Raw genomic sequence first — 9,779 nt, forward strand, 5'->3', positions numbered from 1 at the left:
TAAGGCTAGCCGTGGATGGGTGGATCGGTTTATGAAGCGGATGGGTTTATCTCTAAGACGCCGTACAACAATATGCCAAAAGCTTCCTGCAGATTTTGAGGGAAAACTACTAACATTTCAGCACGTCATCACACTTCGGAAGGAAAAGAATTTTTCAATGGGGCAAATTGGCAACGCTGACGAGACGCCAATTTGGTTTGATATGCCTCATAACTACACCATTACGGAGAAGGGGACGAAGGAAGTTATCATTCAAACTTGGAGATGTGTAAAACAACGCGTAACAGTGATGCTGGCAATAACAGCAGACGGGTGCAAACTTCACCCTTTCTTAATCTTCAAACGGAAAACAAACCTTAAAACCCCTAAGAATGAAGAGCTGTTCCCAGATGATGTCCTGATTCGAAACCAAGAGAAGGGGTGGATGACGGAATCATTAATGCTTGATTGGCTCCGAAATGTATGGGAACGCCGTCCCGGTGGCTCTTCAATCCACCATCAATGCTTTGTCTGGACGCATTTCGTGGTTATCTCACCGACGACGTGAAAAAGAACACGCGCAGCCTAGGCAGTGATCTTGTAATCATTCCTGGAGGGATGACGTCTGTGTTACAACCACTGGACGTTAGTATAAAAAAACCTTTTAAGAGGTGCGTTCAGGCGGAGTACGAAAAATGGTTTTGTGAGCCAAACCGTGAATTGACCCCGATAGGAAAAATTAAGCGTACTGCACCGCACATTGTTGCACACTGGGTTTCTGCTGCCTGGAAAAGCATCGAAGATCCAATGATTGCGAAATCTTTCAAGAAATGCTGCATTTCAAATTCATTGAATGGCAGTGAAGATGACGTGCTCTGGAACGCCGAGGATGACGATGAGGAAAGAAGAAATGAATCTGCTTCTGACGAAGAGAGCTGCGAGGATTCCAGTGATGAAAACATTAGTGAATAAAGACGATTACTATTAATCACGGTTTGTAGAAACTGCTAGCTATAGAAATGTTACGATTTATTTCATGTTCATATTTTACGATAGATACCGTATATACGGTAGTGGTAATTAACAATGATTGTTTCACATAACAATAGCCCACTAATAGGTTAATTCTATGTTGTGCTACTTTATGTATAAATCCATTGTTGTATAAAATATGGTATCTAAATTTAAATAAAATTATCATACCATTGATTGATAGTTTATATACAAATCCATATTTGTATAAAATAAGATTCAATAAATTCCTCACACCATTGATGCGCATTACATTCGCCGACAAACAATTTTTTTATTATTTAAAGTTTTAAAATGGGGATGCGCATTAGATTCGCATAAATACGGTAATGGTCTTCTATTCACGACAAAGAAAATGTATTTTCCAATAAAAATATGCATTTATGTCAATGCAAAAACAGCTAAAAATTTCCGCGAACTAAATATCATCGAAGGAAAACCTTTTCCGGTTGGATCCTCAACCGGAAATCTGATTATTAGCGTCACTGATGTGAACTGATGTCTATAAACATTTTATTTTTAAATGCAAGCAAAATTAACCACGAAATTATAAATATATAAACAAATATTTGTTAACTCAAATGCCATTGCCTTTCACTTGGATTTCCTGTTTTTCAAAGAATATTTTCATTGGGTTGTAAGAGTATCAGTTTTGCTTAAAATTTTAAACTTTAACGTTCTGAATTTGTTATCAGAAAATTATAAAATTTCCCATTATGTATATAATGCATATTTTCACTTCCCTTGAAGAGAGGGAAGGAGAATCTTTTTCAAGAAGAAGCTCTATAAATAGAAAAGAAATAATGCATAATTTTAATACAATAAACTTTGATCTTAATTTTTTTCATCCTTAACCGAATAAAATCGAATTACCTTAAAATTTCTTTCTAATGTAATTAACGAAAGCTTGTGAAAATATTTCATTCAAATTAAACCATTCTGAGCAAACTGTTCTGTGGAAAGTATAGCATTTAATTCCGTTCAGAATGAAATGTTGTTTAAAAATGTATTCTTTTCATGTACTTAGGGCTCTGAAGTATTGTAAAAAAAAGAAAATATATACATTTATATGCATATTTACGACGTAATTACAAAATATTTACATCCGATCGTGTCAAAACCCATTCAACTTAATGGTAAATTACTCAATGTTTTGGTCACCAACGAAGGGATCGCCAGTGCTTCAAAGCAAGGTCTAATAATTTTGTGCATCTCCAAATCAGATGATGGTGGTTCAGTGAGTTCACTAATTTTAACACTTTTTCATTTTTGACAATATTTTAATTACTATATACAGAGCGTATTCTTAGGCCGCCGCCTTCAACATGAACAAACTTTATTCTCTTACAACTAAGCGAGCAACAGCGCCCTCTAGCCTTTTTCTTCAAATTACACAACACTCCCCACCTGAACTCGGTGGAGAGTTCATCTTTCAATAATATATTCTAGAATATACAATTAATATTTCGACAATAAATCCTGGAGAAATGGTTAAATATAACAAACATGCATACATAATTATAAGCACAAAAAATTTTACAAAACATTAAATGATACCTATCAGCAAGGTCAGGAGAATCAAACCTAAAAATACAAAATACAAACATTAGTTAAGTTCCATATTATATAACAATTGTATAGGCCTTTTTAAGGTACCAGTAGGTGTTTTAATTATGCAAGATCTTATTTTACCATCTCTGCCTGGCATTAATTCCAAAATTTTACCTATTGTCCAAAGATTTCTGGGATGTTTGTTGTCATGAATCAAGACAATATCGTTGATTTTAAACTGAGATGCGTTAGAGTGTGGAGGACAAATATTGGCAGATCTCAGATTAAGAAGATACTCTGATCTCCAACGCTTCCAAAAATGATTTAAAATATCTTGATGGTATTTATATCGTTTAATAATTGAATTTCTTGACCCAATCAAATTATTCGATGTTATTTTGTTAGCAGGCAGAGATAGCAATCGTCTACCAACCAGAAAATGAGAGGGTGTTAGTGAAGAAGGTTCATTGGGATCGGTAAACATGTAGGTAATTGGTCTACAATTAATCATTGCCTCGATTTCAATGAGCACTGTTTCAAGCTCTTTCACAGTAAGGGATGATCGACCAATAATTTTTCGCAAGCTGGATTTTATGGTTCGTACCATACGCTCCCAAAACCCTCCCCACCATGGACCCCTCTCAATAATAAATTTCCAGTTTATGCCTCTAGCAGAAAATAATTCTTTCACAGATGAATCACTCAAAGTTTTAAAAATATGTTTTAGCTCTTTATCAGCTCTTTTAAAAGTCTTGGCATTATCGGAGTACACGGTGGTACACAGTCCTCGGCGAGCTAAAAATCTTCGGAAAGCTAGCAAAAACTTTCAGTGCTGAGATCAGTTACTATCTCTATATATAAGGCACGAGTGACCGCACACGTTAACAACAGCATGTAAACTTTACCTTGCCTGTCTTTCGTAAAAAATGGACCGGCGAAGTCCAACCCGGTCACAGCAAATGGAGGCGACTCTTGGATTCTGTCTGGAGGAAGTGGAGCGATATCCTGTACCCCAGGACGAGCACTATATCGTTTGCATATCACACATTTTCTGATGATAGTCTTAACACGCTGTCTTCCCTTAATGATCCAATATTTGTCTCTGATCTGAGTTAGTGTCGAATTAACTCCAGCATGGAATACCCTTTCATGCGAGTCCATGATGATCAACTCGGTAAACTTGCATTTTGAGGGTAATAGAATAGGATGTTTTAAATTCTCGTGACAGTCTGCAAATTGAATGCGACCTTTCAACCGAAGAATTCCCTCCTCATCAAGCCTTGGATTAAGGGAGTAGATGGAAGAATCGAGAATTGATTTTTTATTTGATAACTTAATTATTTCCGCTTGATACGATTCTCGTTGCGTAATTTTTACCCAATAATGTTCAGCTGCTTTAATCTCAAAAGCACTTAAAGGTCCATTCCCTGTAGACCTTTTCCGAAGCCTCCCAATAAATCTAAATACATAGGCAGTAATTCGAAGTAATTTTCCTAAAGAACTGAATTTTTCTATATGCAAAATTGGGGATTCATTGTTAATCACAGGTACAGTCAGAATAATACTTTTCCTTAACTCCAACGATTCTGAATTTGGTTGTAATTTCTTTTGTTTCGGAAAACTTTCAGTAGGAAAACGTAACCAGTGTGGCCCATGCCACCACAAATCATTCTTAATTAGTGACTGAGCACTAATTCCTCGAGTTAGTAAATCGGAAGGATTTTGTTTCCCTTCGCAATGGTTCCACAATTTTTTGTTGCATATACTCTGTATTTCTGTAACACGATTGGCGATAAATGGTTTCCAATTATTTGGCGAACCTTTAATCCAAGTAATGGCGATTTCGGAATCACTCCAAAAATAAACCTCCTCAATTAAATCACCAAACAATTTTTTCAAATATTTATACATTCGAGCAGCCACGAGTGCTCCCATTAACTCTAAACGAGGAAGCGTGATTGCTCTTAAAGGTGCAACTCTGCATTTCGACATGATAAAGGAAGTTTTAATTTTAGAATCACTCGTACAATATCTGAAATATGCGATGGCCCCATATGCTTTAGGACTAGCGTCCGAAAATAGGTGAAGGCTTATATTCATTGGATCATTATCAAAGAAATTTCGCTGTATCGATATTTCAGTTAAATCATTAAGTTCCTCCCGCCAAATGTTGAATTTGTCCTTAATCTTTGCAGGAAGGACCTCATCCCAGTCAGAACCGGAACACCAGATTTCTTGCATAATAATTTTCGCCCGAATAACAAAGGGTGCAATAAATCCAAATGGATCGTATATTTGGGCGATGCTTTGCAAAAGTTTCCTTTTTGTAGCAAAATCGTTTCCAGTAGAAAAGTCAATTAAATTTTTTAAATTTAACTTTATATTGTCTTCAATGGAATTCCAAATCATGCCTAAGAAATTCGATTCACTAGTTAATTTGTTGTCTGATTCCTTAATCCCATCTGAGACCCATAAATCGTTTAATGCTTTAGAATTAGTTCTTAATTTTCTGAAATTCATCCCAGCATCCTTAAATATGTTAACCGCATCTACAGATAACCGATATGCATCTTCAACCGTTCCTGCTCCAAAATATAGGTCATCGACATAGACAGAAGAATTTAACATTTGGAAACTGTCCGGCATTTTATCTTTATATTTTCGAATGTGATATTTTATAGTGGCGGCCAAAATGAAAGGAGATATAGTCAAACCGAAAGCTACGCGACACATTTGCATAATCTTAAAGGAGTCATTATTTTCATTAAACCAAAGAAATTTTAGAAATTTTCTATCACCTTCAGCAATTCCTATCATCAAAAAGGCTTTTTCAACGTCTCCACAAAACGCTATCTTAAACTTACGAAAATTTAACATAATGTCTAGTATATTTGGATTTAGATTAGGTCCCGATTCAAGGCAGTCATTTAACGAATTCGTGTCCTCTGTCCTTGAGCTAGCATCGTACACAATTCTTACCTTAGTAGTTTCACTAGGTCGTATCACTGCTCGGTGAGGCATAAAATATCCCAAATTTGTATCATTATTAGGACATTCCTCCACAATTCCTTCTAATATCTGGTTCTCAATTATATTTTTATATTCCCGAAAAATCTCCGGAGTTTTATTTAGTTTATTGTGAAGGTTTGCGAATCGTTTCTTAGCTACCTCAAAATTATTTCCTAAATTATTTGGACTGTATTTCCAGATTAAATTTGCCTCATATCTTCCGTTTTTAAACTGCAAATTTCTTTCAAACTGGTCTACTATTTCGCAGTCAATATCGGAATAATCATCAGAATCATTAATTCCCATATGTTCTAATTCCCAAAAACCTTTTAAATCTTTCAACACAACAGTGTTTGTCATTAGCGCTAAATTTTCAGAACAATTTTTGTTTGTTTTATTTTTCTCGATTCCTGCGGCAACCCAACCAAACACAGAACTGACTACGTACAACCCTTCAGATATTTTAATTCTTTCAGAATAAACTACATTCCAGAATTCATCCCCTCCAATTAATATCTCAACATCTATGTTATTTTTTCTTGCGCAATCGGCGATCTGCAACCCCATATGCTCCATGAAGTCTGCAATTTGTTTACTAGGCACACTGATGGACGCCGAGGAAATAACATCCGAGATCAAACATTCAATTTTTATTTTATTATTTTGTTTCCAATTCTGAATTTCGATTTCAACGACCGGATAGGAATGATTCATTGCCTTCGTCGCACCAAATGAATAAACAGAAAGTCTTTCATAACGGATTGGAGTAAGTTTTAAATGGTCGGCCAATTTTTTCGTTATAAAGGATCTGTGACTGCCTTGATCAAGAATTAATCTAGTGGCTTTTGATTTATACTTAGAACAAGCATAAACTGTACAAGTTTGTAATAATATTTCCCTGGCATTACAGTCATTATTATTATCACCTTGAGGAACAGAAGCAATCAATTTTAAGTTTTGAACTTTATTTCTTTCCTCAGAATTCAAAGTCAGAGATTCAGTTTCATTTTTGGAATAACCTTGTTCCAACTTTTTGTTTACAAGGGATTTATTAGTACAAATCGATTCATTGTGATACATACCGCCACATTTATTACATTTAGTTTTATTTCTGCACCTTTCTGATGTATGGAATTTTTTAAAACAAGAAAAGCAGCGGTTTTCGGATCTTAGTTTCTTTAATTTATCAGAAACATTCACTTCGCATTTAAATGACTCGTGCAAATTATCACAAAAGATGCATTTTCGATTAACTGCAGTATGAAATGCAGCCGTGGGTGTATTTTTTACATATTTTCTAGTTTCATATTTTGATTGATCGAGTCACGGAGGCACAGGATTTTTCCTTCCGCTTAATACTAGATTTGAAACTTCCCTGCATTCTATTTCCGTTTTAATAAATTGTGTTAATTCCGAAACTTCAACTTTATCTTTCGATCCTCTTTGCCGATTAAATTCCAAAACTAAATCGTCCGGAATTAATTTTAATAATATTGGAATTAATAAATGTCTATATGAGCCAGAAGTTACTTCTAAAGTTTCCAAATTACGAATCGAAACTTCTAATTCGTCATATAATTTACGTAAAGCCTTTACGTTAGCAGAATTTTTAACGGCTTCTAAATTGAGAATTTTATTCATGAATGAATTAATGATCAGGTCTTTTCGACCATATCTGTCCTTTAGTAATGCTACACATCTATCATAATTACTTTCTGTTAACTCAAAGCCTGACACAACATTCGAAGCTTGTCCCGTTAAGAATGTTTTTAAGTATACAAATTTTTGTATTTTTGAAAGCGTTTCGTTTTTATGTATCGAATTTTCGAAACTATTCCAAAATTCATTCCATTGTTTGGGGTCTCCCCAAAATTTATCAATCATTAATTTTGGTAATTTCAGCGTACTACTCCCACTAGAACTGGAACTTACATGCAAAATTCCATTACCACTAGACTGGTTTAAATCAGAACTTTGGGGATTCCTCGCTGGCGGTACTGCGGTAACCGTACCTAGAAACTGCTTTATTTGACTACAAGCAATTATACATTTGTCATTGTATTCTTCGCTTATACTACAATCTTCTTCAATTAAGTTAACATCAATTAACTCTTGTATTTCATCATCAAGCGTTCTTAAATTATTTTTCTTTTCAGTTAATAATTCAAACAATTCTCGTAATTCTTTAATCAAATTTTCCTCCCCTTCAATTTTTAATTTATCTTCAATCACTTTAATTAACCTAGTAACAGACGATCTCAATGTGGAACGTTTACGTTTCAATCTATCTAACTTCTCTTCCATTTTATTTAATTTAAATACACCCACGACAGCAATAATAAATACTTACTAATGTACTACAAATAATCACTAAATAATTAATTTAAGATTTCCCTACCTTTATTTGGAATTCCATTGTCACTTGAATATGAAATATCCATTGAAATCGAAACACTTGGATCGAACACCTAAAATCTTCACAAAGCCTTAATTCCCGGCCGATGCACCATCTAATAATTTTGTGCATCTCCAAATCAGATGATGGTGGTTCAGTGAGTTCACTAATTTTAACACTTTTTCATTTTTGACAATATTTTAATTACTATATACAGAGCGTATTCTTAGGCCGCCGCCTTCAACATGAACAAACTTTATTCTCTTACAACTAAGCGAGCAACAGCGCCCTCTAGCCTTTTTCTTCAAATTACACAACACAAGGTATGGGGGAAACCGGTTTAGGGCCACTTCATCTAACTTCCTACCTCCATGCTGCAGAAGGAGGGGCCACAAACCAAGCAGGGCGGAGGAAAGCCAGACATCCTGAAAAGACACCGTAATGTGATTCCATCTATCGATGATAGATTTAACTAGATCATTCATGCAACTAGATAATATTATGTATACTCTTTTGAAAGTCGCGATGGGTAATTTTCAATATAATATGTTATATTAATGTTTTTCTTATAAAATGTAACTTTTCTCAATATCTGTTAAAAATGTATAAATTTCTATTTCATTTTTCATTAATTTTTTTTCCTCTTTCATTCCTTCTCTTTCTCGTTTTTGGTTTAGCTACATGGTAATAGGAAAAGTTTTGATGCCCATTTTCCTGAATGCACTTATAAAGTTCTAGCCTAAAAGGCAATTTTCATTGGAAGAGTCTGGTTATATATGAAGAAAAACGTTCACTGTTTCTGTTAGCCCCAGCAGCGGCCGAGCGGTAAAGTCACTGAACAGTGACAGTTCGGTCTGAATTTCGAATTTCGCGAACGGACAGGCTGCATGGGTGTTTTGCACATGTGTAACATGTATACCAGGCAGTTTTCCTTAGAAACTCCTCCACGAAGGTATTCCTCCCCAAAGGCAGATAGCCCTCTGGCTTTGCCGTAATTACATAAACCAAACCTACTTTTGTTAGGTGGCCCCGAGGGACGAATTCCCGTGCCGGAGGCTTATCACAGATTAATAAATATGCGATGCCTAACGTGTAAATAGCATTTTAGAAAAATGTAGTTCCAGTGTGGCGAGGAGTAGGGCGAATCACTCGACTTCGTGATAGGGGGGTCTAGTCTGGACACCGGTCGAGATCGATATCGGAAAACCAGTCGGGATTCTCTTTCCAGTAGACAGCAGAAGGGAGAGCGTTTCTGGACCCTTCAAATTCCGTCGGCGGAAAGTGAAGGGGAAATTCCGCGCGGAAGTGACGTTTATTGCATAGCAACTAGTCTATCTCACCTCTACATTGCTTCAGGCTCAGGAGAAGGGGGTAGTTTGTTGTCAAAGGGGCTGTTTCGCACGTGCTTATTACTGAGGATGGCGGTAGAAAAAAAATCGAGTTCGAGTAAATGGTGAAATTTTTCGAAAAAATACGCTGCTGGATTTAGTAAAGAGTATGGAAAAAAGAAATGGAGAACGTTAATGGATATTTTAAACGAAGAAATAAATGGCCTTTTCAAAACTTCAGGTATGTGAAGAAACGTAAACATAATTTTACGTATGATCTTTTGCAAAATGGAAATTTTCTAAAAGGTTACATGTTTGTAAACTATTTGTTAACAGGAATTTTAGGATTAAAATACATTATTTTGTCTGAAAAGATTATGCAACAACGTTAAATTATTGAAATATAGCACCGCGTACGCGTGTTTAATATTCCTAATGAATTTGAATCAAAAAAATTTAATTTTTAGCAACCCATGATTATATCA

This window comes from Stegodyphus dumicola, chromosome 9, assembly GCF_044657685.1.
Source record: "Stegodyphus dumicola isolate Sdum_Otavi_A_Nest chromosome 9, ASM4465768v1".
Taxonomy (NCBI): Eukaryota; Metazoa; Arthropoda; class Arachnida; order Araneae; family Eresidae; genus Stegodyphus; species Stegodyphus dumicola.